Here is a 21774-nt window from a genome sequence, read left to right as displayed (position 1 = left end):
GGACCCAATCTCAAGTTTCTCTTCATGGTCAAATCAGGGACAATTTGAGAAAAAGAACGAATGCCAATGGATTATGACCCATAACCAGGGCCCAAATTGATATTTTAAAAAGTAACTAGATATACTTTTAGCTGACGTATCTCACTGCCAGCACAGAGCCCAATGCGGGGTTCGGTCCTACGAACCGTGAGATCGTGAACTGAGCTGACATCCAGAGTCGGACACTTAACTGACTGAGCCAGCCAGGCACCCCATAACATTCTAATATTCTTTCTGTCCTTCATATTGGTCTACAGCAGGAAGCTTGCCTTCAGTGGCTTTTCATTTCAGATGAACATCGACAAGAATGGAAGAAAATGCTCCACCAGGGCATCCCATGAACTGCTTCACCTTCTGATGTCAACTGGACCCTTACGTCACCAATCCTAGATGCCCATTTTCTCAGCGCTCTATCACCTACAGCCACTTCTGATACTAACTGTAGCACTAGTTAGGGTTTTTTTGTTTTTTTTTTTTAACAGAACAACAACAACAACAAAACCCAGCATAAATGTTAGCTACTGTAAACAAATGGGAAATTAAAGTTATTTATTAGCTTTGAGAATTTCTGGGAGTGCCAGAGAACCATAACTGGCCAAGAAAAATGCCCCAATGTGGCACAGGACTGATTTCGCAGAGAACAACTACCGCGAGCTCCCACCATTCAGCTAATTTGACGATGCATACTGCCATGCCGGCCAAGGACAGTCTGTTTGCTCCAGCAATGAACTTCCCCTGCTCGCATCGTGCATGGCCATCTCCCAGACTTACCTGGCAGGAAGTTTGGCAAATACAGCTTGCCTTCCAGCCTCGGTAGTACAGAGCAAAGTTGGAATAGATATTGAGTACAGCGATTTGCCGTATCTGTAGCAACGGGCAGAGAAACTAGTCTAGTGGCTAGCCTATAAGTAAGCCCTGAATAAATTCTTACATTTTATGTTTTTATTTTATTTTAGGGAGGCAGAGAGACCACAAGCAGAGAAGGGAACCAGAGGGAGAAAGAGGCAGAGAGAGACAGAGAGAGAATCTTAAGCAGGCTCCATGGCCAGTGCACGGCCTGATGAGGGGCTCGATCCCACCACCCTGAGATCACGACCTGAGCCAAAATCGAGGGTTGGATACTCAAAGGACTGAGTCACCCAGGGACTGCTAACATTTTTTATATACCGTTTTTCCTACTTCACTGACCTGACCCATTTTAATGCTACATCCTTCCTCATATCACTGAAGGCTTTAAGGCAAAAGATGCATTTGTCTGTAAAAACAAAAACTATATATATATATATATATATATATATATATATATAACAGACAGAACATGAGCGGGAGAGGAGCAGAGAGCGAGGGAGACACAGAATCAGAAGCAGGCTCCAGGTTCCGAGCTGTCAGCACAGAGCCCGATGCGGGGCTCAAACTCACGAGCTGAGAGATCATGACCTGAGCCCAAGTCAGATGCTTAACCGACTGAATCACACAGGCGCCCCTAAACAAAAAAACTATATAAAGATGCAGACAGAAAAGAAGGAAGTTGCCTCTATAGTGCGCCTGTTAGGAGCTGTGTCTCACACTGCAGTTTTTCACAAATGCCGTCTCTTGTGGCTATGAAAATTCTTAAAGACATATCTTACCCAAGGAACCAAGAAAGGAATAAAATAAGCCTTTCTGGGATGGCTCCTTGTCCAACTCTTCCCCTACAGGGTTAATTTTTTTTTTTCTTTTGGCGCTCTCACCTGGCTGTCATTGAGACATGCCCAAGGTCACTGTGAATAATGAAATATTTAAATCTACTCAGCCCCAGAATAATTTTCTGTACGTGACCTCACAGGGTATTCAGCAGCTCGGCTCTGGTTAAGTAAAGATTATGCCTAAGCCTTAATTCAGTTTCTGATCACTAAATGTGAACACAGAGGGAACAGGAAATACGTTCCTACCACATATATACTGCAAGGAGCGGGTCTTGGGAATGACCCCACAGAACTGGGCATCGGTGGTCCAAGCACATTTCTTACCTGTACCAAGCTATCGCATAGCCAGGAACAGGTAGGGTGTTGTGAAGTGTCGATCCTCTGAGTCCTTGGGGCTGAGTCCTTGGACTTTGGGGCACCCTGACCTCCAGAATTAGCCGCCCCCAGCCAGGAGCAGCCTCATCAGCTTTTTTTAAAATATTTATTTTTGAGAGAGAGAGAGAGAGAGAGAGAGAGAGGGAGCAAGCAGGGGCGGGGCAGAGAAAGAGGGAGACAGAATGCCAAGTGGACCCACGCGGTCAGCGCCGAGCCTGACGCAGGGCTCGAACTCGCAAACTGTGAGATCGTGACCTGAGCGGAAACCAAGAGGCAGGCGGTTAACTGACTGAGCCACCCAGGCGCCCCCGTGGAAAGTGGTTTCTGTGGCACATAATGTGGAGGAGGGTGGGAGACACTGTCATGGGCACCTGCTGGTGTCCTTCCCTGATGAATCTTCCCATAGAGTGTATGCAGTCTCACACCTCACATGCTTTGAGGGTGTCAGAGAGAGATCTGGTGCGGAGAGTGAGCTTGGGAAAGCCACGTGAGAGAGAAGCGCTCTGTATCACCACATTAAAGACATTCATTTGGCCAGAGATTAATTAACCCCGAGAAAACATTTTCTTTTATGATTGCTGAGACCTTTTGTGACATACACACCAGTGAAGGAAATCTATTCTCTCATTATTTCTCCCTAAAATGTGCCAGAACGCTACTCTGCCACTAATTACCTGTAGGGCCACGGACAAGTTATTGAACGGACGGGGTTTCTGCTTCTTTGCAAGCTATCGGACCATATGACGTCAACGGTTATTTCTAGTTCTAAAATTCCACGGATCCGCATGAAAGCTAAAAACGTTGTCCATGTGCTAAAACTGGGGAGAAGAATGGTTTTATGTTTTACGTGTAGTTATTTTTTGAGAGAGAGCAAGCAGGGGAGGGGCAGAGAGACGGGGGGACAGAGGATCTGAAGCAGGCTCTGTGCAGACAGCAGAGAGCCGGATGCGGGGCTCGAGCTCACGAACCGCCAGAAAATGCCCTGAGTCAGACGCTCAACCGACGGAACCCCCCAGGCGCCCCAAGAATGGTTTATTTTTTTTAATGGCACGAGGGCCTTCAATTAAATTTATTATTTTGAATTGGAACAAATGATATCCCAGGAGGAAATAGTGGCTTTCTGCTTACCCCAAGCGAAGTAATCATTATAAAAAGCATTAATATTTTCCTGTAATTTCCTTCTCGAACGCTTGCAAGAAATTACGGATTCATTTTAATCATCCAACATCGTGTTTATCACATTATTCATTTCGTATTTAGCATCGAAATTAAGCGAATGCATTCTCACAGGTAAATGCGTTTGTTTTACACTGTGTATGACACACTGTGGCATTAGCATTGTAAAACATAAATAGCAATGACGTTAGTGTTCATTTTCTTGAGCTCGGAAAGGAGGTAGAGAAAACCAAAGGGGATTTCGATGCACGGCCTCATCTGTGCCGGAAGCCAGACCACCTGCAAGACTGGGGGCCTTCGATACCGAGAAACTGAAGGCTGGGTTTGACAAGATTGGCAAAGGCTCCTGAACTTGCGGGGAGAAAGCATTAACAGGTGTAAGCCAGACCCTCCGTCCCCCTTGGCTAATGTGAAAGTACCCCTGCCTGAGAGACCACTCTTCCACACTCTACAGCTGGAGAGTTCTGACTCACATGGCGTTTCGCAGACTCCTGACGCACCTGCTCACTAGTATGAGGACATCTGCTTCCAGACCCTCCCCAGAGCCACAGTGCTCGGAGATCATGGTGGGGATCGGGGGCGCTCATTTCTTTTCCCAACCATTGTTCTTGGGCAACTGATCACATACCAGCAAGATGAGTAAGACAAGACTCCACTGGAGAATCTCATCAGCGAGTCAAATGGGAAACTGGTGTGGGGGTGGGGCGGGGGCTAAAAACGTAAACTGGGACAAAAATGCAACAGTGCCACAGGTCCAGGTTCAGCCATCAGGCCATAGAAAAATCGAGAGTCGGCAAACGTTTTCAGCAATGAAGTTGTAAAGGCCGGTGGCCACAAGGGCCAGGTTTGTAGGTCATTAGTTTCCATCCACAGCCGACTCATCTCTGTTCCTGGAGCAGAAAGAAGGCTGACTGGGGAGGGGGTTGAGTGGGCACGTCATTTATTGCCAAGGCATCAGGTCGCAACAATGCCGCAGAAGGCCGTGGGACGGGGGCGGCCGCCACACTGCTCCGTGTGTCTTTGGCAGTGTGTGGATCCGAGGTCATGAATTAGGGGAGGTCGTCGGGTTTACACCCAGCCTTGGAGGGGCTCACAGTTCAGGCGGCTGCGCATTCTGAAGATCGATCCGAGTAAATCTGAAAAATGCCTGTAAGAGAAATCACAAACCCAGCCATATCCGCCCCCGGCCGGGGTTGGGACGGTCCCTGGGAAATCTCCCCGTCCAACTTCGGAGGTCATTTGAGATGCCCCGCCCCCAACCTCATGCAAATCCATCAGTCCCCGGACCAGGGAGAGAGGCTCACGTGATCACGTAACTGGGACCAGTTACACATGGTGGCGTGTAACCTCACTTCCTCTGAGAAGGGAGGAAAGGAGAAGAGATACATGGAGTATGAAAGAAACCTGCTTGGCATTGGATACAAAGAAGACAATTTTCCTTTCAGTTCCCAGCTCCCTTGTTGGCTGCTGTCCGTGGCGTTGCTGTTGTTTTTCTGATTCAGCTACATTGCAAGTGTCACCTCGGAGGTTTAATCCTTGAAGCATAAAAAATCTGACGAGGCGCCGCAGACAGAGGCAACCTTCCTGCAGAAGGGAGAGAAGGGGTGTTGGTGGCACCCTGGATCCCCGGTCCCCGGTGGTGGTGGAGGGGGACGGAGCATTGGGTGCGTCATGACCCGCCTGTCCCCTACCGGATGCAATCTGTGGTCAAGAGCGTTAGCGCAACGGTGAGATGGAACTCCTTGCTCAGGACAGCGTTTTAACAAAACGGAAAGAGTTTGTACAGCATTTTGTTCTTGCCTAAGCATGCTTAGATCTAGAGTCGTCAACGGGAGCCCAGTTCGGAGAGCCAGAAAGAAAAGGCATTTTATCGAGAGGGAAACTGAGCTACTGACCTTTCTCAGGGATGCTCTTAGTAGTCTGTGGAGTCAGGGCTAGGATGCCAAGGCCACGGCCGTTTTCCTACAACTCACAGAAAGAACCAGAGGGTCTTAGCCCCCTCCTGCAGGAAGAGAGTAATCCCAAAAGTGTCTTGCCTTCAATGTGGCACCGCAGCTGTAAGACCATTTTGCTTCTCCCGTGTGGCCCTCTCCACAGGGTGGAGGAAAGCAGGGGCGCGGGGGAGGGGGCTAAGACGAGGAGTGTTGGGAGGCCAAGGCAGAAAGGAGAAGCTCTAAGAAAACTGTCACCAGACTGGCTTCCTCGGAGTCCTAGGGTTTGGAACAGCCACTATGGAAAACAGTATGTCAATTCCTCAAAAAGTTACAAAAGCGTTACTGTCTGACCCGGCAATGCCTCTTCTGGCTGTATGCACAAAGGATGGAAAGCAGGGACCTGAACGCATATCCCCACATCCATGTTCACAGCAATATTATTTACAACAAAAAAAGGTGGAAGCCGGGGGGCGCCTGGGTGGCTCAGTGGGTTGGACGTCCGACTTCGGCTCGGGTCATGATCTCCTGGTCTGTGGGTTCGAGCCCCTCGTCGGGCTCTGTGCTGACATCTCAGAGCCTGGAGCTGCTTTGGATTCTGTGTCTCCCTCTCTCGCTGCCCCTCCCCCGCTCAGACTCGGTCTCTTTCTCTCTCTCAGAAATAAATAGACATTAAAAAAAATAAAAAGGAAGGAAATTCTGACGCAGGCTACACCATGGATGAACTCCGAAGACGTGCTAAGTGAAATTAGCCAGTCACGAGAGGGCCAATACTGTGATTCCACTTACAAGAGGTACTTAGAGGAGTCATATTCGTGGAGACAGGAAGTTGGGGGGTGGCAGCCGGGGGCTTGAAGTCAAGGAGGAATGGGGAGTTAGTGTTTAACGGGGACAGAGTCGAAGTCGCGGAAGATGAAAAGTTCTGGAGGTGGGTGAGGATGATGTTCACAGAGCAGTGTATGTGTGCCTCATGCCGCTGAGCTATGCACTTAAAAATGATTAAAATGGTAGATGGTGGGAGCCCCTGGGTGGCTCAGTCAGTTAAGTGCTGACTTTGGCCCAGGTCATGATCTCACAGTTCATGAGTTCAAGCCCTGCATCAGGCTCCCTGCTGTCAGTACGGAGCCCACTTTGGATCCTCTGTCTCCTTCTCTCTGTGGCCCTCCCCTGCTCACTCTCTCTCTCAAAAATAAATAAATATTAAAAAATTACATAAAAAACGTTTAATGTTTATTTTTGACAAGTGGGGGAGGGGCAGAGAGAGAGAGAGGGAGACACAGAATCCGAAGCAGGCTCCAGGCTCTGAGCTGTCAGCACAGAGCCTGACGCGGGGCTTGAACTCGCGAACCATGAGATCGTGACCTGAGCTGAAGTCGGATGCTTAACCAACTGAGCCATCCAGACGCCCCATTCAATGATGACTTATGGAGCAATTCCTCTGTTTCAAGTTTTCCAACCAGCAAGCCGAGTAGACAAAAAGGCCCTGAGGCAGGCATTCGCATTGTGAGTGTTTTCCATATTTTCACGGATTCTGAAGCTTTTCTGTTGGGTCCGTTCAGTGTCAACATTTTATTCCCCTTCGTGGATGTAACATAATTTATTTAATAATCTCTTTTTTAGGGATAGCCACGTTATTCTTTTTTTTTTTTTTTTTTTTCTTGGCACAAAGAATATAGCAGAAAAATTCTTATTTATAAATCCTTGGTCACATCCGTTTTTCACTACTGTTTACTTAGTGCCTATCAGAATGTCTGGCAGATGGTCAGAGCTCCATACACATTTGTTGAATAAGTAAATAAAATCGATGACTATGATCTTAGGATAATATAAAAGTGGTTAACTTACATAGTATCTTGAAGCCTAACTGTTGTAAAAGCTTTACAGATATTAATTCACTGAATCCTCCCCACCACCCTTTGAAACAGATACCTATCAGAATACCTATCATATGAGTAAGGAAACAGAGGCACAGCGTGATTGAGTAACTCACACAAGGTCGCAGAGCTAATATGTCCAAGGACACCTGCCTTTAGAGCCTGTGATCTTAACTACTCTGCAATGGATCGAACATTTATCAGGCTGTGAGTTTTGTGGTATGTTTCCAGACTGTACTCACCATGTGACATAAATTTGGGGGAAAACAGTGTTTTCGTTCACCTAAAGGGTCAGCTGGCAGCTGAGAGGGCTCTGCCTCAGTCGTATGGGGACCGAGGCTCCTTCGATCCCATGGTTCTGTGTCTCCAAGGGCCTTTGCTTCCTGTACTGGATCCTTTGCACGTACCTCCTGCTTAGGAAAAGACAGTTAGGAGGCCGGGCCAGGGCTGGGACTCACATGTATCTTTTCAATCCCCTTGCATGCTTGAGCTCGGACCGTTGCCAATGGAAACCGAAATATAGATTAGTGGTGAGGCCAGGACATGGGAAGAATCTTAAAAAGAACTTGGTCATCTGGGCCATGGTCTGCCCTTCTGATCGCCAATGATTTATTTCTCTTCTCTTTTTCTTTTCCACGTGGAACAAACTTAACCTTTCCGTGGGGAACAACTCAAAGACCCACCCAGTCACCCAGGATGAGCCCTCCTCCTATGCAGAACCCTGTGCGGCTGCTCATGACCCCAGAAACCTGTGAATTCAAAAGACAAGTTGTCTTCCCCTCCTCACATCCGATACCTAATTGTGGACCAGGGACAGGATAACACAAAACTCCCATTCAACAGAGGAGAGAACACGGACACACAGAGCAGCCACCTGCTTGTAGCAATTTTGAAACCCCAGCAGGTGGGCGTTAGAAAGTCACCCTACCCTGGGGACAGGGGAGGTTCCTCAATTACACCAGGTTATGTTCGTTGGAAGGAACCCATTGGTGCATTTTTCTCCATGGCAACATCTAAAATTGGTATTCATGAGTTGGCCTCACCAGAGTTGTTGTAAGATACTGTGTATTGATAGAAAATTTGAGGTGTAGTAAGGCCAACGGATCAGGAGACCACGGCCATTGAAAAGAGAGTTTGTTGCTCACAGATCTCAGGAGGAGGGGACACACTAAGCCATGGGGGGACACATAGGAAAGCACCAGGGTCAGCCGGGAGGCAGGGGGAGTGAGAGGAGACATGGCCGAGAGCCTTTACTGTGGTTTCCACCAGAAGAAATGGGGGAGGCAGGGCAAGCAGGCTCAGGATTGGCCAGCTGGAATAGTTTCAGGAGACTGGGTGTGTGGGCCATTTCCAGTTGTCTGGGACCTGGCCCTGGGCGATTAGGGCGGGGGCATAGTGTCCCCAAGAGTTAAAACCTGACAGAGGAGGTGGCTGGAGGCATGGGCTCTGGACTGGTTAGCTCGCATTCGAAAGGCAGCCTTCTGAGTTGTTTACTGTGTCCAGCAATCAGCTAACCCTGGGTGGGGCAATCCTTGCTGGGTTGGCATCACAGCACAGAAACTAGAAGACACGGTTAGGATAGGAGACCGCCCAACTGTGACAGGGCAAATGTCAAGACTCAAGAGTTGTTTTGGTCTCAAATGAAAGACCTTTATGGTCTAGTCTTCTGGTTTCTATGGTAGGACACTTTCCTCAAATCTTTAGTGGCTGCTTGCTCTCTTTTTCCAGACAGTTCCATGGACCAGCAGCCCCACTGAGGGCCTTTCCTCGAAGAGCCCTCCAGTCTACCTTTTCTCTGTGCCTCCTCTACTCTCAAGCTCATGACTACCCAGATATAATTTTTATTTTTATTTTTTAATGTCTATTTACTTCTGAGACAGACAGAGCACATGCAGGGGAGGGGCAGAGAGAGAGGGAGACACAGAATTCGAAGCAGGCTCCATGCTGTCAGCACAGAGCCTGACACAGGGCTTGATTTCATGAACTGTGAGATCTGATGCTTAACTGACTGAGCCACCCGGGCACCCCACCCGGATGTGATTTGGGGTGATTGGATCATTGCCACCATCCAAATCTCTGTTTCACTGGGAAGACTGACTGGAACTTTCCAGTCTTACCTCTTATTGTTTGGGGTCCAGAAATATCAACTCTTCCACCTTTCAGGTTTTTGAAAACAAAATTTAATGTTTATTTATTTTTGAGAGAGACAGAGAGAGAGTGGAAGAAGGGAAGAGAGAGAGGAATACACAGAATCCAAAGCAGGCTCAGGCTCTGAGTTGTCAACACAGAGCCCAATGTGGGGCTTGAGCTCATGAACAGCGAGATCATGACCTGAGCCGAAGTCAGACTTTTAACCGGCTGAGCCACCCAGGTGCCCTTCTACCTTTCAGTTTTTACTTGTAGACGTTTCTCATGTCTTCTATCTCTGCTGGAAAACCAAGTGATTGTTGCTGGAGGTCAGCTCTTTCCTATAATACTTTATAAAAATTATCCAACTTAATTAATTAATTAATTTTTAATGTAATTTATTGTCAAATTGGCTTCCATACAACACCCAGTGCTCATCCCAACAAGTGCCTTCTTCAATGCCCATCACCCACTTTCCCCTCTCCCACACCCCCCATCCACCCTAAGTTTGTTCTCTGTATTTAAGAGTCTCTTATGGTTTGCCTCCCCGCCTCTCTGTAACTTATTTTTCCTCCTTCCCTTACCCCTTGGTCTTCTGTTAAGTTTCTCAAGATCCACACATGAGTGAAAATATACGGATCTGTCTTTCGTTGACTGACTTATTTCACTTAGCATAATACCCTCCAGTTCCATCCACGTTGCTGCAATGGCCAGATTTCATTCTTTCTCATTGCCAAGTAGTATTCCATTGTACATATAAACCACATCTTCTTTATCCATTCCTCAGCTGATGGACATTTGGGCTCTTTCCATAATTTGGCTATTGTTGAAAGTGCTGCTATAAACATTGGGGTATATGTGCCCCTATGCATCAGCACTCCTGTATCCCTTGGGTCAATTCCTAGCAGTCCTATTGCTGGGTCATAGGATAGATCTATTTTTAATTTTTTGAGGAACCTCCACACTGTTTTGCATAGTGGCTGCACCTGCATTTCCACCAACAGTGCAAGAGGGCTCCCATTTCTCCACATCCTTGCCAGCATCTATAGTCTCTTGATTTGTTCATTTTAGCCACTCTGACTGGTGTGAGGTGATATGTCAGTGGGGCTTTGACTTGTATTTCCCTGATGAGGAGTGACATTGAGCATCGTTTCATGTGTCTGTTGACCATCTGGATGTCTCCTTTGGAAAAGTGTCTATTCATGCCTTCTGCCCATTTCTTCACTGGATTAAAATTATCCAACTTCAGATTTAGCAGGTTACTTGAACTCCTGCCATCACTTTTTCTGGAACTGAGAGCTCAGGAGGCCTGAGGTCTCCCTTCCAAGACGTTCCAGGCCACAGACTCACTAAATATTGGCCATGTCTTACCACGGCCTACCACATCGATCTTCTTCTCAACCTGTCACTCAACCACTAAGTCATTGTCAAGTATTTAAGCTTTTCATTACAGCACCTGACTTTGAGGATTTAAAAGAAAATCCCTGACAGCAGTGCTTATTAGTTTACGTAATAATAAACCTCCATCCTCAGTGTTTTAACACAGAAGCATTTTATTCCTTGTCCACGAAGAACAAAACGGTGCAAGGGTAATGAGATGGAGCTTGTTCTCCTCAGGGATTTTCTCTCTTGTGGCTTCCTAGGGTCTGGGGGTTTTCTGTTGGGTCCTCTGCTTCTGGTAAGCAGACAAGGGAGAGAGAGGGGATGGGGTCACAGGTCTGATGTCCACAAGTAGGCCTAGAAGTTGGTGGGCCTCACTTCTGGCCACATCCCTTTGACCAAAATTTAGTGGCATGGCCACACCTCTCTTCAAGGAAGGCTGAGAAATGGACAGTAGCTCTAAGCCCAGAAGAAAGGAAAACGGGTTTCGTCAACAGCTGGCCAGTCTCCATCCCCAGCTACCAGTATATTCCCTGTGAATGCAACCCAGGGGCCGTGACTCCCATACAGGGGGTTCGTGCTTCCCGCAAATCGTTACCAACAGTAAGTACTATTTAAAGTAAAATCTTGTGGACTAAAGTGGTGTTGCAAACGTCTCCATTTGCATTTACTTTGATTTCTTTATGAGGGTGGACATTTTTCATCTGTTTACTGGTCAATTTTATGTCTTCATTTACGAGTTGCCTGTCTCTGTTCTTTTGTTTCTTTTTTCATTAGGGAATTCTTTTATTATTTATAAGCAGGTTTTATATAATAAAGATATTAAACTTTGTCTTAAGAGATAATTCAATTTTTTTCCCACTTTGCCCTTTTTTTCACTTAAATATTTAATTCTTTTGGAATTTATTTTGGCATAGGATATGAAGTAAGGAATCTAATTTTTTCCCCACATGCTTAGCTTCCTCTCTCCAAAATCCTAGCATCATTTATTGAATCATCCGTCTTTCCCTCAAAAGACTAATTGCTAACGATGTGCCCTTCATCAGTGAGAACTGGGTGGCATAAATAGGTTGATTCAGCCAGCCTCCGATGCTGAAATACCACTCTGAAAGCAGTCCCCAGGAGCCCCGGTGGTCATTGTCATTCTGGATTTCAAAAAATAAGGTATTGTTGTATAGCACCTGCAATTCTATTAAGAAGTGATGTCCATTCCATGCTAACCAACCTGGATCCGCTGGAGTGGGGGCCCCAGGATACGCCCAGCACCTGTGGTCTCGGTTCTGATCCATTCTCCTGGAGTCAGTCCTCAACCTGAGGTCAACAAGCTCAGACCCATAACCCAGGGTCACCCCAAATCACCAGTGCTGCCCTGCTCCGTGCCTATTTTCTCATCAAAACCTTGGATCCCTTTGGTGATAATTCTAGTTTCCCGACCCCCCTCCCCCCATCTGTGACTCTTCTGATTTAACACGTCTCCAGGGGGTTCCCAGCGTGGCCAGATGGCTCTCCCACTCAGCTCTCCCGGACCCCCCTGAAGGAAATCAGAGACATTTTGCCACTGCTGATTTCTCCCTGTGCCCTATTATTAAAACTTCCATGTCACAGGAACATAACATTTCAGAGCTGTAAGGGCTCTAGGAGGACTAGGAAGTCTTGTCCTTTCATTTGCCAAATGAGGGGTCTCAGGTGACTGTGTCCAGAGTCCCAGCTAGTTAGTGGTGGGGCCAGGATTCAAACCTGGGACTCTTGCCTCTTAATTCAGCATTCTTTCTGCGTCTGTCATCTTCTGTATCCAGAATTGTCTTTTTAGCACAAGAACCCAGCTGATCTAGAAGGAGATGCTCTGTAGACATCTGGATGCCACCGTTATGACCAAATGCTCCTACCGCATCAGAATTGCCCATACTACAAAGGAGGCAATGCGCGTTAGAGTAATAATCAATAAATGTGTCTAAAAAAGGAACGGACGGTAGGCAATGCTGGGTTCCTCCAGTGTCATTACATTACAGATCTTTTGGCTCAAGGAGAGACGGTTGGAAAGGAAGGACCAAAATTCAATGCCTATGAAATATAAATGAGGTGATTTATAAATTCGTCACATGCCATCCATTTTGAATATCGTTAACACTTTAACTCTACCGTACAAATAAATGCACCAGCTCAACAATTTATGAACAAAAATCTGATTAGCTCTTCTCCCCCCATATTCAGAATATTATGTGAAACGCCTTTAGGGCATTTTTCTGGGTGTGCCAGCAAGAAGGTGCAGCATTTGCTTTCCTGCTCCGAGGAATATGTAACCCCAGGCTTGTTCCCAGTGTGGGTTAAGAGAGTCAGTTGGGGCCAGTCGCTGGTGGTCATCCCCCCGGGTAGCCGCAGATGGGGGTGCCGAGCAAGCCGACATCACTGAACATTATTCCGTGTAGCTGCGTATCTCTACACTGGGTGAGTCTCTACCTCTTCTGTTACTGTTTTTACTTTGAGCTTCCTTGTTTACAAATATCGTGATTGCATTTTCCAAATCTCCACTCAGGGTGTATAAGAGCTCCCTGGGTTTCCTATGACTGGCAACGACTAGGACTGTTAGAAGTTGTAATGACCCATATGGAGGGTGATCTTTAGGTAGACAAGAAAGTGCAAGAAGATATTTGGGGTAAAGGACAACATCCAAGAGGCCTTTCCTGGTAATCGACAAGAAACAACATCCAAGGGACAGAATTTAATTCAGTGGGAAGGGATCATCTTTCAAGGCCCAGAGACTCTCCTTCCAAAGAAAAGCCAAAAAGCATTGCCAAAATGTTATCATTTAGTCAAAAAGGTATAAAATGAAAAATCTAGCCATTCCGCCCCCACCCTCCTTTTCTACTGACTTTGTGATTGTCGCACAGTATTTTCTGTAAATCAGACGTCTTAATTAGAAGAGTGTTTCTAAAACATATTCTTATGTGGCAGTTACAGCCAGCCCAGAAATTATAGATGTAATTGTCTCCCATTTTTAAGCCTGGAAGTTTTTGGACTCGCTCATAAAAACAGCAATAAAGTAACAGTCAGTGACCTACAGATACCGTAAGCCCAAAGAATAAATAAGTTGGCTAAAAGAATCTGAAAGCCTCTGTTCTGGAAGCTGGGCAGGAAATTGCAGTCAAATCTATGAGGTTACAGGTCTCCCTTTTCCCAACCACGCTGAACAAGCAGCATTTGGGTCTGAAATGGTCCGCTCAGGGCTCCCTGATCCCAGACAACATCAGAAGCAAAATGAGAAGAACAATTTGCAGGGAAGGAAATGTTATAACAATAGGACTCCGTTTCCACGAGGTCCTACTTCTTTATAATTACTGGCCATGGGGAGCAAGACTGATTTGTTTGTATGACCTGTCCCCAGGGAGCATCCTTCTTATGGAAGGTTGGGGAGCCAAATAAACTGGCCTTCAGTAGGACCTGGATGGTTCCCAGGGCAGGAATTTAAAAAAAAAAAAAAAAGCAAGGACCAGAGGGGAGAAATTCACCACTTCCTTAAGTCTCCAAGGCTACTATATATTACATAGTACGTATGTATACGTATGTATACATACATAGTACGTATGTAGTTACAGCGTTTATGCACCTTTAGGTGAAATGTACCATAAATAACAGCTTCAAGATTCTAAATTTAGAGGTGATTAATCATTTTATAAAGGATCCTCACTCTTTAATAGGCATAATTATAGGCTTTGTTTAAACAGTGATATTCCTTAGTGCATTTAAAACCAGGACCTATTTAGGGGCGCCTGGGTGGCTCCCTCCATTAAACGTCTGACTTCAGCAGGTCACGATCTCACGGTTTGTGAGTTTGAGCCCCAAGTCAGGCTCTGTGCTGACAGCTCAGAGCCTGGAGGCTGCTTCAGATTCTGTCTCTGTCCCTCTGCCCCTCCCCTACTCGCTCTCTGTCTCTTTCTCAAATATAAAACATAAGAAAAAAAACTGAAAAAAAACCCCAGTACCTATTTATATTTATATATGACTTTTCAAGAGTACACCTATTACATATAATTTTTCTCAGTACATAAGCTCCAGTGTGTGTATGGATTTTACAGGCACGCCTAATTACATTTCAGCAAAATCAATTCCGTAATTTACAGCCAAATAAATGTATTACCCAACACAATAATTTTTGGTGATAATATGTAGGGATTTGCACAAGTGACCTTAATTCTCTGCCATCCCTCCCTTTGAAAGATCAGTAATGAGATAAATGAGATATTAAGTAGAACCTAATAGAGATATTGAGTTAGACTTCCTCCTTTGTGTCTCTAATACATGTACACGGGGCTGCTAATGAAGCCACAACTTTCGCCCTGCGTCAAACCATAAGAAACACCTGCCATCTGAGTCAACCTTACTCACAGGCAGCGTCTCCAATGTGAGATTCCCAACAGACTCTCCATCCCTAAACCGTCCCCATTAACCCACTCTTAATTTAGTTCGTCACCCTGTAGCAAGCTTGGTCCTAAGGGCGTAAGATTGGAGCAAGGCCCAGCTTTGCAGAGACACGAAGGGTGGCCCGGTGAAGTGAACAGCCTGGGCATCCGGGCAGGGGACCCCGAGAGCAATAAATGTGCCAGCATGTAGGGGAGAAGAAGGGGAGCCAAAGGAAGGAGGTAAAAAAGAATTCTATCAAACCCTGGTTGGGGAGCAGCTCCAGGACCCGGGGGTGGCCGTCATAATGGTAGGACCCTCGAGATGGGCCTTCTGTCTCAGGGATTTCGTGTGGGAACGCGAGGGATGTTCTGGCATTCTTCTACTCATATATTCTGTGGGCAGTGCAGGTAGAAACATACTGAAAGTTCAAGCAGATCGAGTTAGCAGTATTTCTCTTTACCAGCGGGGCATTTGGGGTAGGAGAGAGGGGGCATGAAGCCACGTTTTTAACGCAGCTGGATTCAAATAAATAGGATGGGGATTTAGCCTTTGGGGCATTTAGACGACCCTCGACGTGTGTGATGATTTTCCCCGGTAGCCGACATCAGACGTGACCACCGGGGTCATAATTTCTTCCGCCTCCCTCCTTTCCTCTCCTGTGAATGTTTCTACCAAGACTCTTGGGCAACTTCTTTCAGAACTTTCTCTATTCGCTGACAGTATGCGTTAGTGAAAAGCCTGTATTCTTTTTTTTTTTTTTTCAATTTCTTTAAAAACTTTTTTTGGGGATGTTTAATGATATTAGATGAGCGGGGGAGAGGCAGAGAGAGAGGGAGACACAGAATCCAAAGGAGGCTCCGGGTTCTGAGCTGTCAGTGCAGAGCCCCACATGGGGCTCGAACTCACAAACCATGGAAGCGTGACCTGAGCTGAAGTCAGGTGCCTAACTGACTGAGCCACCCAAGCGCCCCAAAAGCCTGTATTCCTTAACCCTTTTCAGAAGCGCTGTCTTTACAACTTCCTCACGAGACACACAAGCTGTTATATCGGCTCATGGTTGTTCTGCCCCCTCTCATTCCCGGCACGGATTTCTCTCGCGGGGAAACCTGTGCAGAATCAATCCCCAACTCACAGCGGGCAGTTCAGCGTTCTTTATGTCTTCTGTTCCTGGTAGAATTGATTTTTCTGACGCTTGATTATTCCGATCGGCAGTATAGCCTTCGCTCACCGGGGCTGGTGGCTTTCTTCTTTGAAATGTGGCACACGTATGCCGTCTTCTCATCGGTTTGTGTTGCCAGGAAGTTGAACTTGGTGGCACTGCCTCATGCCGCCTGGGCTCTCGGGACAGCCAACGGCCCTGGGAGGTCAGCCCTGCTCCGTGGTGGCATGGCCGGCCTTGACCTTACGGCGCCTCTCCCTCCCGACTCTGAGATGAACGAGGCCTGGGCACACCGGGCGCTGGTGTCTTGTGTTCTCTGCCCCACGACTGGTCACAAGGACCCAATGTCACGTTGAGTGTCTCTAAGGCACCACTGAGAGAAATACAGACAAATACCTCCGCCTTTCCACTCTCTTTCTTCAAGTGTCTGCCCAATTCTGGTCCCTCAGTGCCTTGAGACTTTTGAGTGCCTCCAGGGACCATCTCTCTACTCTGTCACCATTATAGAGCGTATAGAGCGTATAGAACATGCGACACTTGTGTTCGTGGACTGTTTATGTTATCAGTAAGGCTTCTGGTCAACAGCAACAGAGCTGGGTGTTTTCACTGGTTTCGATTCTTGTTGGCTGGCGGGAAGGGATGGGGTGCCCCAGCTCTGGGCTTGGCTGGGGGGAGGGGAAGGGAGATGTCCGGGAGCCTGGGCTGGAGACAGAGTCACCTCAAGAATCTCATCAGGTTCTCTCCCTTCTCCCCAGCAAGTCCTGCTCTCCTGACAGGTGCCTCTAGGTCTTTGGATGCTTCCCAACCACCTCCTTCCCGAGTCCTGAGTGGTGGGGGTGGGACGGGGCTCTTGTCCATAGGTTCTGGGTCTCTAGGGATGTTAGGAGCTGCCCAGAGACCACGTCCTGGCCAGACCCAGCTGGTGGGGTGATGTGTTGACCCCAATCCCGGTGCAGGTTTACAACTCTGCAAAGGTACAATGCCTATCTCCCCCGCCCCCCACCCCAAAAGAGCACAAGATGGGGTCAGGCTGCCTCTGGAGTCGGGTGGGGTCAGAGATACCAGGCAGCCGGGGAAGGGGATATAAAGGCTAAAATAAAAAGGTTGTCAAGTAAAAAAAAAAAAAAAAGTAAGTTTTAAGGGAGTCAAACATTACTCATGGGTTTTTGACTGCACGTGGGCTCGGTCACCATTACTTTGCCTCACCCCCATGGTGCTTAAGGCTCAACTATAATTATGAAAGAAAATGGGGAAAAGGAAAGACAAAAAGATCAGGGAAGCAGACGGTGCTACAGGAAGGTGTCCTTTGCAGAGACTGACAGGTGTCCTTACCTTTGTCCCTGGAGTGGGACGAAGTTTGGGATCGTGACAATTCCCTTAGCTCTCTCCTTTGACGTCATTACATTATGGGCAGGAGATGGGGTCCGGCTGGTGTGTGCGGGGAAGGGTCCCCATCAACAACTCCACGCTGACTCGTGGTCACTTAGCTTCCTTCCGCCTAAAGGGATCACACACAGAAGGGGGGAGGGCAGAACCAACAGCTGGGTGTCTTCTGGTCTTTGCCACGAGTTACCAGCCGGAGATCTTTATGTGAAGTGTAAGGGACTTTGACACCGCTTTCCAGGAGGACAGCCACAGGGTTAGTGAGCCTAAGGGGGGTAGTATCTGCATACTGCCAGCCTCTTGGGGCCAGCCGAGTCCTGTGGATAATCTGGTGAGGTCGGGATCCTATAGTTGACTAAGCCTGGGCTCAGGGAGGCTGAATTTCTTTCCAAGTTCTCGTAGTTAATAAGGGCCAGGGCCTGGGTTCAAGCTAGGCAAGTTTGCATCTGGGTGAACATTTCCCCTCCTGCATTTGTTATTAAAGTAGCGGGATTTGATTCAGAAACTCATCATGAGAGAGGCGGCTGGACCGTGCACAGCTACCCAAGAACCGGAGAGAGAAGAAAAGCCCCGGGTTGTGGGAGGGGCCAGGAGAGTGGAGAGTGCTCACTTTGGCGGGGCTGGTGGTCCAGTCAAGCAGCTCAAGCAGGGGACCTGCCCGCTGGGCACAAAGCCGTCTTCAGGAAAATCCTGGCACACTCAGGTCCTCAGAGCCCCGCCTCACCTAACTGTGTGGGTGTAAGTCGCTCTCACTCTGACCTCAGTGGGTTAAGCTGGGCTGGACATTTAAACATAACCAAGCAGGAGCACCTGGGGGGCTCAGTCGATTAAGCCCTGACTCTTGGTTTCAGCTCAGGTCACAATCTCGCAGTTTGTGAGTTCAAGCCCTGCGTTGAACTCTGCACTGACAGTGTGGATCCTGCTTCAGATTCTCTCTCTGTCTCTATCTCTCTCTCTCTTTCTCTCTCTCTCTCCCTGCCTCTCTCCTGCTCATGTTCTCTCTCTCTCTCTCTCTCAAAAAAGAAATAAATAAATGTAAAAAATAAACACAAACAAGCGAACAAAGAAACAAAACAAAACAAAACAAAACAAAACAAAAAAGCCAAGATAAAAGAAAAAGAAAGAAGTAAACACATTTCTCATCTAGGCGGCCTTTTCTCTTATATTATGGTGCAGTCACCATCAACTAAAAGCTAACAGACACAGTCAGTTGAAATCTTGGAAATAAATAAAGCATGGTGTGATATTAAAAATGTGTTTGTGTTACTTACATTGTAAATCTTGTTTATGCCTTTCAGAAACTATGGGGAAGATTGAAAAGGGAAGAATTCACGGAAAACAATGAGACGTGTTTTACCAGATATTTGGCTTTTTACTGTCTTTGGAACATCAATTCCTCGGCCAGTGGAAAGGAGTGATGGAGGAAAGATTTTTCTATGATCGTCAGCAGAAAAATCAGTCTCTCCTCGGGCCTGCTAAGTTTTTATTGAACAAATATGTAAAGTGCTTTATCTTGAGGGTGTGCCAAGTTACGAGCCTGCCTGGGGTGTCCACATGCCTGTCTGGCCCTCGTTTCGACAGGGACTGGAGCCAGCCCCGCAAATCTGGCTGGGAAGACAGAGGGAAGGTCAGAAAAGGTCAGCGTAGGGCCACGCTGGGGGCCGGGCACCAGCCAAACCTGTTCCAGGAGGGTCCGGATGCCAAAATGGAGCTGCATTGCCTCCTGTCACTTTTCCAGGATAGCACAGGGTGTTCACAGGTAGCCGTGTCCTGGGGGGAGGCAGAGCGGGGCTCATCTAATCAGGTTCTTTGTGAAGCCAAGTCCACGGTGCCGTGGCTCCTCCCCAGCAAAGGAGGGGGACAGGACACAGAAGGGACTGGGATAGCACGAGAGGAGCTTGACCTTTCCTTAGCCAGGTGAGTATCTGGTATAGGCAGCAGGTGGGGAGGAGATGGGGCCCAGAGGGAAGGGTGGAGAGAGGAGGCAGGAATGGGCCATCCGTGCCCCCCACAGAGAGTGTGAGGGCTCTTTGGGCCTTGCACCTGCTGCCGAACGTCACTGGCTGGGTCCACTCTCCAGTGCCCACAAGACAGACAGCACTCATCTCCCACCCCTGCCGCTCAGGTAAGCCGTCCCAGCCCGAGGTGGCACCTGCCAGCCCCGTAAGGGACCCTCGTCCTTTTCCCAGTGCTTCCTTCCTGAACGAACTCTACAGGTGAGAGACCCAGCAGACGGTGGGGAGGAGGAAGGGAGAGCCGACGGTCCTCCCCCGATCCAGACCCCCCGCAGAAGTGTGGCTGCGGGCAGGAGGGGAAGGGGGGGACTCAGGCAGTTTGATAGACTGGCCACCCATGTGGTATAGGGTCTGTCCCTGGAGGGCAGTGCCCTGTCTAGGCGGGCTTAGAGGTAAGGCCGTGAGGGCTGGAGTGCCATAGTGGCAAACACACACCCACACACCAATGGGCAGATGGGAGAACCACAGGGGACAATGATGGGGGGGGGGGGAAGGGGACAGCAGACACGCCAAACCCAAGCACATGTGGGTAAAAATCAGCAGGGGCCCAGGGTGGCCAGTTGAAGGCCCTGCATTCCAAAATAACCTCTCCGCCGGGACTTTGCACCTGAATTGTTTCTTAAACCCCAGAGCCCAGGCCCCACGGTATCTGGATTCATCCTCAAGGCCTCAAGCCTTTCAACTTTGGTCAATGATGGAAAGGTCTACTCCCTAGCATTAACAATAGCAGCTAATAATTGTTGCTTGACGACCTTTCAGTCTCACGCCAGCCACAGGAGCCAGGCATCGTTCTCCTCTTCAGTTTCCTGACGAAGAAACGGAGGCCCAGAAAGTGTGGCAGACGGGTAACTCACTGTCCACCAAACTGTGTCCCCCTCCTCCCCTTCTGGAGTAGACTTCTCGGCTACTGCTGAGCAGCGGCTTCCCGGCCAGGGAAGACATTTCTCAAATGTGCTTTCTCCACGCACTCTCCCCATCTGCTCCCAGACCCTGACCAATCTCAGGCCCGAGAGGACGGCAGGGCGGCCACACAGAGGGAGCCGGGGACCCCAGATCGAGGGCCGGGGGGGGGAAGCTGTGCTCCAATCGGGTACACGGGCCGTGGGTTGCAAATCTAAAGGAAAGTAAACTCCTGTGATGCCAAGTAAATGTTAGATGGCAGCTAGCGTTATCCCAGCTGGAACAGAGAGGTGGAGGCACTTAGCCAAGGCCACACAGCCCGTGGAGGAGAAGACTGGGGCCACGTTCGCATGTGCCCAAGTCTCCACCAACACCTGGAACGCAGGTCTGCCCCCTTTCCACACAAGCCCCACGATGGCTCCCGTCCCCCCTGCCCGCACAGGCTCCGCATCTGTCTCTGCATCAGGTGCTGCTCATGAGAGGGGACACGTGGCCGAACCACGGCAGGGGACACAGGAGAGCTCTGGAGTCTGCGGGGTGCCCCCTGGGGTCAGAACGTAGGTGCAGGGTTAGAAACTCCCACTGAGCTTGAGCCATCTGGAGGCCTTCGGCTTTTGCCATTTGACAAGGATGGACCTGAACAGGGACGGTGATAATTATAACGGAAGCTTCCTCAGGGTCCCCCGGGCTCCAGGCCCCTTGATCGGGCTGCCTGGTTTCTTTCCATCCTTATGGGGGACAGTCTTCCATCAAGTTCACTCTGTAAACGAGGAAGCAGGGTGTTGAGGCGTCTCTGAGGCCCAGGGTCCCGCGTGTGAAACAGCAGAGCCGGGGCTCAAGCAAGCTGTCGGACCCAGACCCCTGCTCTGCGTCCACTGGTCTTTGCGCTGTGGGCTCCATCAGAAAAAAGAAATAAACCATGAGCAAATTTTAAACTACATTTTAGGGGCGCCTGGGTGGCTCAGTCGGTTAAGCGTCTGACTTCGGCTCAGGTCACGCTCTCGCGGTTCCCGAGTTTGAGCCCCGCGTCAGCCCAGAGCCCAGGAGCCTGCTTCGGGTTCTGTGCCTGCCCCTCCCCCGCCCCTCTCTCTCTCAAAAATAAACATAAAAAAAAAAAGGGTTTTCAAATACAGTTTATATGTGTACCCTGGTCCCTAGGTGCATCGATATCAGTAAAGCAGAATTCGTTTCACATATTTTAAGATAAAAAAAAAAAATGAGTGCATTTCTGTATTTCTTCCCTCCCCTTGGTGGGTTGTTCCGTGCACCCCTAGGATGGGCGCGCTCCCCGGGGGGACATGCGGGGGATCAGGTTCTAGATCGCCTCCAGAT

Source organism: Panthera tigris, chromosome D2, assembly GCF_018350195.1.
Source record: "Panthera tigris isolate Pti1 chromosome D2, P.tigris_Pti1_mat1.1, whole genome shotgun sequence".
Lineage (NCBI taxonomy): Eukaryota > Metazoa > Chordata > Mammalia > Carnivora > Felidae > Panthera > Panthera tigris.
This window is presented reverse-complemented; position numbering follows the sequence as displayed.